Source organism: Coturnix japonica, chromosome Z (assembly GCF_001577835.2).
Source record: "Coturnix japonica isolate 7356 chromosome Z, Coturnix japonica 2.1, whole genome shotgun sequence".
NCBI lineage: Eukaryota > Metazoa > Chordata > Aves > Galliformes > Phasianidae > Coturnix > Coturnix japonica.
In genome coordinates this window covers 66,460,800-66,470,674 of record NC_029547.1, presented here as the reverse complement: position 1 = coordinate 66,470,674, position 9,875 = coordinate 66,460,800, and the positions used below count along the sequence as shown (strand labels likewise).

Genomic DNA, 9,875 nt, shown 5'->3' with positions numbered 1-9,875 from the left:
GGGGTCTCTACGGGGGTCTATGGGGTCTCTATGGGGGTCTATGTGGTCTCTATGGGGGTCTAAGGGGTCTCTATGGGGGTCTAAGGGGTCTCTATAGGGATCTAAGGGGTCTCTATGGGGGTCTATGGGGTCTCTATGGGGGTCTATGGGGTCTCTATGGGGGTCTATGGGGTCTCTATGGGGGTATAAGGGGTCTCTATGGGCTTCTATGGGGTCTCGATGGGGGTCTAAGGGGTCTCTATGGGGATCTAAGGGGTCTCTGTGGGGGTGTATGGAGTCTCTATGGGGATCTATGGGGTCTCTATGGGGGTCTATGGGGTCTCTATGGGGATCTAAGGGGTCTCTATGGGGGTCTATGGGGTCTCTATGGGGATCTAAGGGGTCTCTATGGGGGTCTATGGGGTCTCTATGGGGGTCTATGGGGTCTCTTTAGGGATCTATGGGGTATTTATGGGGATCTATGGGGTCTCTATCGGGGTCTATGGGGTCTCTGTGGGGATCTGTGGGGTCTCTATGGGGGTCTATGGGGTCTCTGTGGGGGTCTATGGGATCTCTATGGGGATCTAAGGGGTATCAATGGGTGTCTATGGGGTCTCAATGGGGATCTATGGGGTCTCTATTGGGGTCTGTGGGTCTCTATGGGGATCTAAGGGGTCTCTATGGGGGTCTATGGGGTCTCTATGGGGGTCTATGGGGTCTCTTTAGGGATCTAAGGGGTCTCTATGGGGGTCTATGTGGTTTTTATGGGGATCTAAGTGGTCTCTATTTGGGTCTATGGTGTCTCTATGGGGGTCTATGGGGTCTCTTTGGGGATCTAAGGGGTCTCTATGGGGATCTAAGGGGTCTCTATGGGGTCTATGGGGTCTCTATGGGGGTCTATGGGGTCTCTATGGGGATCTAAGGGGTCTCTATGGGGATCTAAGGGGTCTCTATGGGGGTCTATGGGGTCTCTATGGGGATCTAACTGGTCTCTATGGGGGTCTATGGGGTCTCTGTGGGGATCTGTGGGGTCTCTATGGGGGTCTATGGGGTCTGTATGGGGGTCTATGGGGTCTCTATGGAAGTCTTGGGGTCTCTATGGGGGTCTATGGTGTCTCTATGGGGATCTATGGGGTCTCTATGGGGATCTAAGGAGTGTCTATGGGGGTCTGTGGGGTCTCTATGGGGGTCTATGGGGTCTCTATGGAAGTCTTGGGGTCTCTATGGGGATCTAAGGGGTCTCTATGGGGGTCTATGGGGTCTCTATGGGGGTCTATGGGGTCTCTATGGGGATCTAAGGGGTCTCTATGGGGGTCTATGGGGTCTCTATGGTGTCTATGGGGTCTCTATGGGGGTCTATGGGGTCTCAATGGGGATCTAAGGCGTCTCTATGGGGGTCTATGGGGTCTCTATGGGGGTCTATGGGGTCTCTGTGGGGATCTATGGGGTCTCTCTGGGGGTCTATGGGGTCTCAGTGGGGATCTAAGGGGTCTCTATTGGGTCTCTATGGGGTCCCTATGGGGGTCTTGGGGTCTGTATGGGATCTAAGTGGTCTCTATGGGGGTCTATGGGGTCTCTGTGGGGGTGTATGGGGTCTCTATTGGGGTCTATGTGGTCTCTATGGGGGTGTATGTGGTCTCTATGGGGATCTAAGGGGTCTCTATGGGGGTCTATGGGGTCTCTATGGGGATCTAAGGGGTCTCTATGGGTGTCTATGGGGTCTCTATGGGGGTCTATGGGATCTAATATATGGATCTAATCTAATATACGGATCTAAAATATGGATCTAATATAAAAATATTATACAGAATATTATAAATATAATTATATCATATATAATTATATTAATATTTCATATATAATTATATAATTATATAATAATTACATATATCATGTAATTACATATATATAATATACTAAAATATAAAAAATAATATATTAAATATTTTAAAATATAATATATAATATATTATTATTATGTAATTTATGTTTATTTATTAAACATATATTATTATATGTTATATTATGAATTTATTATTTATATTGTATTGATCCATATATTAAATATTAGATATATTATTGTATAAATAATAATAAATACATATTTCATATATATATAAAATTAAAAAATAAAAATATTTTATTTATATAAAATAAATATCTATATAAACATATATTTATATATTATATAAATAAAAATAAATATATTATCATATATAAGTAATAAAAATATTTATTATTATATTTAGCAATATAATATAATATTATTAAATAATATATTATTAGATATTATTTAAAATATTATATAATTATATAATTTATGATATTATATTATTATATGTTATATGTATAATAATATAATATCATAATATAATATCATAATACAATATTATATATTATAATAATAAATTATAGTAATATTATAATATTATATTATAATATATATTATATAATTATAGTAATAATTACTATATTATTATATATATAATATGCTATATGTTGTATATAATAAATGAAAAATATATATAATACAATTATATATTATCATCCTATATATAACTATGGTGACTGTTCTTTGGTGTAGCATATGGCATTTTTATTTTTATTTTTATTTTTATTTTTATTTTTATTTTCATTTTCATTTTCATTTTCATTTTCATTTTTATCTTTATCTTTATCTTTATCTTTATCTTTATCTTTATCTTTATCTTTATCTTTATTTTTATTTTTATTTTTATTTATTTTATTTTTTTTATTTTTATTTTTTTCATTCTTATTTTTATTTTCATTTTCATTTGTATTTTTATTTTTATTTATTTTTATTTTTATTTTTTCCATTTTCAAAATCATTCATATCAGATAAGAACCAAGAGGTAAACCTTGGTTACCATAGTACACATTCATCATTTATCTGCTGTCATCATCATCCTCTGCTGTTTATGCTTTAAAAGAGACAGAAAACCCTCTAGAAAATATTTGTTTTTATTTTAGCACTAATAGACTTAAATCTTCAGCATTTCCGTATATACGTAGGGTTTAACTGTCTTTAGCTTTCTAAAAGTCAGGAATCTACTGTAACGTATTCAGCTCAGTTTGTAGGGAATAGAAAGAGGGAGTCAAAATAAAAGGTGATTCCTCTGCAATCCTACCTGTCCTAAGCTGCTGCATTAGAATGAATAGCGTGATGTCTGCCTATTTCCACTGTGTAGCGGGTGATTATAGAAATCACCTACATACGTAGGTGCTGAACCTTAGGACAACTGCACTTAGGTGAGAAAATCTCATTCACCAAACCATGAATGTATATACTAAAGTGTAAACCCTCTTCAGTATTGAGCCTTAATTATAAAGTAATTAGAATTAACTAGATTCAATGTACTACTGATAATACTCAGTCCAAAATCAGCCTGCCAAAAAATGGACTTTCCTTCTTTTACAGGCATAAAGCTCTGCTCAAAAAAAGTAACAAATGGCATAAATAAAACAAAACATGACAAACGAAAAACCCAGATCCTTAGAATTAAAGAAAATAAATACTCAAACTTAAAAATATCTATCAAAATATTTGCTTTTGCCTGCGTTAAGAGAGGGAGGTACCAGAAAAGGATGTTTCAAGTATCTCTAGTCATTTTTTTTTCCAGAGCACAATTTCTGGCCTTCTGATTTCTTTTTTTCCTCTTTGGAAACATGTAACATAAGGGTACACGAGAGCAATTATTCATTACACATGAAACAGTATTTGCTTTATTTCAGAGTTCCACAGCCCAAATGCAGCTGTAATTTGCATCGTTTACAATATTGCTGTAAGCTGACTTGGGGCATCTGTCTACATTATGGCCAGGCCAGGTGAAAGATAAGTAGGAAAAATGAAAATCTTCCAACACAATTGATTTCCACCAAATAGCACTGTCTCTGGCTGTTACAACAATTAGTTTATCAATTTAATGTTGATTATGCCTTGACCTGTAAGTAACAGGGAACCAACACAAAAGAATAAGCTGGCACTGTAGCCACAAAAGCATTAATACGTGTATTTTCTATAAGTTATTTTCATGTGTATTAGGTAAAAATCTGGTTTTACTGCAGTGCCCTTTAATCACTCAAGTACACCAAGAAAGTAAAAAGTATACTGTATAAATAAATGATTGCTTTTTAATTATTCTATTAAAATTAATTTTTTTTATTATTATTATTTTATTTTTCTAAGAAAGCTACTTAATGAGCTCGGAGAAGTTTATAGAGGAACACAGCAGTCCCAAGACAGAGAGGAATTCATTGCCATAGAGATGGGAGCATCAGAAGTGAGTTGCTGAGATTCGCTTGATGTCTTAGAAGGTTGTTTATAAATGGTTGACCTACATTAGCTAGAAATTTAGCTAAAAACCTCGTGCATATTGCTTTTTTATCTTCTTTTTGTGTGGGTTATGCGCTATATTCTAGAGTGAAATTCATTTTCTTTGATTAAAGCAGCGCTATGCATGTCAAAAAAACAGAGTTTCAAGCATCTCGTTTCAATAGAATAGGTGATACAATATGATTCTGCCAGCAGGTTAAATAGTACAATCACTTAACCTGTTCAGGGAAAAATTAATAAGTTGAAGTGTTATTAATATAATTCTGTCTGAGCACGTCGAAGTATTATGTTGTACAATTGTGTACGATTTCTTAGCATACAATAAAAACTTTTGTTTTTCCTGGAGAACACGGAGCCCTCTTCCTGTGTACTGATGCATTAGTTTAATGATAGTGAACTGATATCTCCCCTTCTTGTTTGCAGTTTTGTAGATTAACATGGAAGAAGGAAAAGTAACCTCCCAGTTCCTGCCTGGCGATAAGAAAATAGGCAATTCATAACTGACATAGAGAATGTGGTGAAAACGTGGTGGATTTGGAACAGTAACCCTGAATAAATATCCATGTTTAGAGAATGCATACTTTGTTATGTACAGTGATTAAACTATTATTCAGCTGCCATACACCTTTTTTCTGTAAAGTGTTGAAATGATGAAAAGGGCTTAGACGTTCATAACACCTAGTGTCACCCACAGTTCATCCAAATAATGTATTTATATGTTGAATTAACCTTCAGGTTTTGGAATATAAATGCTCTGTTTGATAAGATGCATAATCATGGGATCATAAAATGACTTGGGTTGGAAGGGACCTCAAAGATCATCAGGTTCCATATATATATTTTTTCCAGGACTTACATGTCTTGACTTAAGCAATTTAGAACTTAGAGGAAATAAAAGTCTTCTCTGATAGCAAAGGACGAAAACTTAAATACTGACTAAGTCCTGCTTTCTAAACCCTATGTACTGCTTTCTAGATCCAAGCACTGGCATGTAAAAATGAGATCAAATTGAAAACACAAGTGGATTTGTAGTGATGACCTCAGTATGACAGGAATGCATTGTTGAGTTTTCTGGTTTGGGGAACAAATGTTACTAAGAAGCCATTTCTCTTTAAAAAAACTGTAAGCATAAGACATCAACTTAGGAAATTCTCACGCTGTTATTTAATCAGAAGTATAAAGAACCAAAACAAATGCTATTTTGGGCCAGTGAGCTTTCTGTTCTAAGCTACTGCCAAGGACATATTTTTGTCTGCTAAGTCAGTATGCTGGTGTGGAACCTATTGTTTTAGATGAACAAGTTATTTCTGGAAAAAAATAATCATTTTCAGTCAAAGGATTTTGTTTTTGTTTTTTTTTTTTCCTCAAAGAAAAACAATGTGTTAGATTATTATTGCTATTTTTTTATTTTTTTTTATCCAGACATGTCAAAGCTGGCAGGCAGAAGCAGCACAATGCTTGATGAAGGCAATAGAATACAAGACTTCCTTTTCTATGTGCTTAAAACACACTTGGACACAAAGATTATGCCTAGAACTGCAAGGTTGCCACTCATGTTTTCATATTTCATAGATGCGTTGTCGGACTTTATATATTATTCATATTCATATAAAATTTATGATCAGAAATACTTTCTCCCCTTTCTTTTCCTCTTTCCTCCTTGAGTATTTTGCGCTGGATGTGGAGCTATGTAAACTCCCTCTGGCGGTTAACTGCAAACCCAGATCACTCAAGGATTGCTGCATTTCTAGGTTGATAACATAGCTATGCTGGTGAATATGTGCCAAAACTTACCATAAAATTAATTTAACTGGAGTCTGCCTTCACACTCCTTCATAAAGTGGTTGTCGAATTCAATCACAAAAGCCATGGATCCATGCACCAAAAAAGTATCATAAAAACTTGTTAGGCAGATGAAATGAGCTCTGTGCACTGTCCATCCAAAAGGATAAGAAAACACTAAAAATCAAAGAAAAAAGAAGTTACATGTGATATTGAAACATGGCAATCAGCTGGATCAAAACTATTGTGAACCACTGGCTGGCAGCCCTAAATACTTCGCTGTGCTTAGGAAAATAAAATATTTCACTTCATATTTTTGAGTAATTATTGTAATCTGCGTTTTAAAAGACATATCCCCTTCCTTATAAAGCCATCTGAAGCCACTGGGGAGGTGGCTACTAGTTGCTATCACATCTCTCGTGACAAGGAGTGAAATAGTCTTATCAAAACCAGGCAATATTTCTGGACTATTAACAGAAGCATTTTATGTAAGAATGAAAAAAAATAATAGTTTTTGGTTTTGTTTTTTTTTTCTACACAGCTCAGACTGCAGATCAATAGTTGTGTGTCTTTAGTACGCAATGGTCTAAGTAGTGTCTGTCTAAAAGGGCCTTCCTCAAATCAGGGAGAGACTTGGGCCCCTTTTTTTAGGTCACGGGATGGGACCTCTCACCTCTGGATCTACACAGCTCCTGTAGGATAACTCCTTTTGCTCAGTTTTAGACTGTAGCCATAAAGGCACAAAAAAAGCAGAGGATTCATTCACTGCATTGAAGATATCTATGTTTTATGGATATGTGAAGACTATTGAGAGGTGCAGAATTCAACTCATTTTTTCTTGCCTCACATTTTTCTTGAGAAAGGTGACTGGTGCATTAAGTTTGTAAAACTTGTTATTTTTGGCATCTGCTACCACTGAATGGTACCAGGGAGTCTGGATGTGTTGCTTTTTTCCTTCATCCACACTTCACATATTTTTTTCCAGCTTTATTTATATCTGAAAAAGAAGCCACGGGGGAATTTTTAAACGGGAAGCATCCAACACAAACAAGTGTTCCAATTCATGTGTAGCAAGATAGTAATCCTAAAACATGAACCAAAAGCACCGAGATCATTCTGTCACAATATAAATCCTGTATACAGTATTTTCTTAAGGGCTCTTTGAAAAAAAGAAAAAGATCTCGTTTCTCACATTTGTTCAACCTGATCAGTTATTTTTGTCAGCTGTGTGTCTGCCTGTGATAACTTTTTGCTTTATCGTGGGGTTGTAGGAGGTGGAGCTGGAATAGATCTCAAGAAATCTCTCGTTCATCCCACCGCCTAATGCTCATCTGTCTCCTGCCTGACAAAATGCATAGGTCCATTTTTAGAACATGAGCTATTTTTCTTCTCATTCTGATCTTTGGAAAAACTGAGATGAAAATTTCATGGTAGAAAAAATAGTATTTCGGGCCTAAATAAAATGTGGTAAAATATGTCCTGCCCATCTTTCAGTACGTTGCTCTGTTGACTGATTTTGTTTTTCTTTTCTTCCTTGGGCTACTTTACAGCTTTCTCTCCCTTCCTTCCTTCCTTCCTTCCTTCCTTCCTTCCTTCCTTCCTTCCTTCCTTCCTTCCTTCCTTCCTTCCTTCCTCCTTCCTTCCTTCCTTCCTTCCTTTCTTCCTTTCCTTCCTTCCTTCCTTCCTTTCCTTCCTTCCTTCCTTCCTTCCTTCTTCCTCTTGCTTCCTTCCTTCCTTCCTTCCTTTCCTTTCCTTCTTCCTTTCCTTCCTTCCTTCCTTCCTTCCTTCCTTCCTCCTTCCTTCCTTCCTTCCTTCCTTCCTTCCTTCCTTTCCCTTCCTTCCTTCCTTCCTTCCTTCCTTCCTTCCTTTCCTTTCCTTCCTTTCCTTCCTTCCTTCCTTCCTTCCTTCCTTCCTTCCTTCCTTCTCTTTTCTCCTTCTCTCTCTCTTTCTCTCTTCTCCTCTCTCTTCTCTCTCTCTCTCTCTCTTTCTCTCTCTCTCTCTTTCTCTCTCTCTTTCTCTTTCTCTCTCTCTTTCTCTCTCTCTCTCTCTCTCTTTCTCTCTTTCTCTCTTTCTCTCTCTTTCTCTCTCTCTCTCTCTCTATCCCTCTCTCCCTCCCTTCCTCCCTTCCTCCCTTTCCTCCCTTCCTCCCTTCCTCCCTTCCTCCCTTTAATTTTATACCCTATATACAAAAAGAAAAAGAATTTAAGTAATTAAGAAGCATGCTGTATTTCTCAGCATCTAACAGCAAAGATTTGTTTTTGCTTGGAAACAGGGAAGAAGAGAACACTTTGAGCATGCATAGTAACATCCAGTTGTCTGGATAATGCCCACCCATTTCAGTGAGTACCCTGGGAAACCCCAAAGAGTACTGGGTCTTACCCAGGCAGCCATTTGTTTTGATGTAGGCAAGAATGGTGAGTTTTGATAACAAGAACACCAAGAATTACAAGTAAGAAAGTGTGGAGACGATAGAAAAAGAGGAATTGAAAGTAACCTTGGTATGTCCTTACTATAAACACTCATTATAATTCTGATAATGTGCAGGGGCTCCTATAACTCCTTGGAGATGTATTTTGGAGGTACTAGCAATCTTTGATGCTAGGAGAGATACTCAACAGCATCCATCTCCAAAGGATGTGCTAAAGCAGAGATGATGGTGAAGAAGACAGGAGCCCAAGGTTATGAGGGCATGAACATCTTCTTATCTTACCTGCTTTTATCTTCTGTAACATTAACCGTGAGTCTCAGAACATTCTGCCAGGTGTTTTTTAATCAAAAATAATTCTAAAACCTAAATTCTTCTTTAGTCATTGATGATAAAAGCACTCCAGAGGTGAACGTTTTGCTTCTATTTCATTTTTAAGGGAAAAGACTTGGACTGAGTATTGCGCTGTCAAATTTGTTGTCCTCAAACCAAGAGAAAAAGGCAAGAAAGGAAGAAAGGAAGAAATAATAGCGAGCACTCTGAATACTAACCAGTAGAACTAAGGCGTAAGTTTAACAGTTGATATGAAACAAGGGTTTATTTGCCACAGGACTACCGCTAGACCTGCTGATGAGTACGCTGACCATGCTTTCTTATTCTGAGCAGCACGACTTTCTGCAGGTAAGCTCATTAGGTAAATAAATTATGTTTGCGCACTCATAGTGTATATTTCATAAGAAGAGATCTTTGAACTCCCCTATTTGTATGATGTACCGTGTATTACAAAATGCAGAGCGTAAATGGTTGCTTATGGCACCTGGCATGAAAGCAGCACATTTGTCACGTCAAGAGATGGTCACCTGCCAAAAGTTGCCCACAACTTTTTATCTGTTTATGTGTCAATAATATGTTAATCCTGGTTGTCTACGGGTAAATGAAATACGCCAAGTTTCCAAGGTGTATCCAATGGACACTGGGGAGCATCCAAAAGATCGTTATGTTCATGCATATTCATGCACCCTAGTCTGCACAGTTGTGCTATACCCGGTGATGTTTGCTGTGAAAGAAAATAACCTGTTAAAACTCAGCAAATCCATCTGTTGCCTTAAATTGCCCGGATGTTTTTGATATGGGCAGAACATTCCAGTAGTGAGAATCTCTGATACCTTTAATATGGTCCCAAAGAAATACCTGAAAAACAAACCTCCAAATTACTTTCTTGGATGTCTAAATTGTTGGTGTCAGGGTGCAATGGGCAAGGACAAGTGTTATTTCTACCTGCTGCTGGATGAATCCTTGTCACCCTTTCTGCCCTGGCGGGCACATCCAAGATCA

General features: G+C 37.3%; 1 long non-coding RNA gene across 2 annotated transcripts in view; it reads left to right on the top strand.

Moving 5' to 3' along the window:
- The window catches only part of LOC107306728, a 9,930-nt gene extending 2,247 nt beyond the window's left edge, over positions 1-7,683 (top strand). The window contains exons 2-4 of one of the 2 annotated variants that reach the window (XR_001552252.2): positions 4,187-4,280; positions 4,757-4,861; positions 5,756-7,683. This is a non-coding gene — a long non-coding RNA (uncharacterized LOC107306728). Of the gene's footprint in view, positions 1-4,186; positions 4,281-4,756; positions 5,264-5,755 lie in introns of those variants that run through there. The other variant, XR_001552251.2, reaches the window with a different exon arrangement.
- Positions 7,684-9,875: the final 2,192 nt, after the last annotated feature.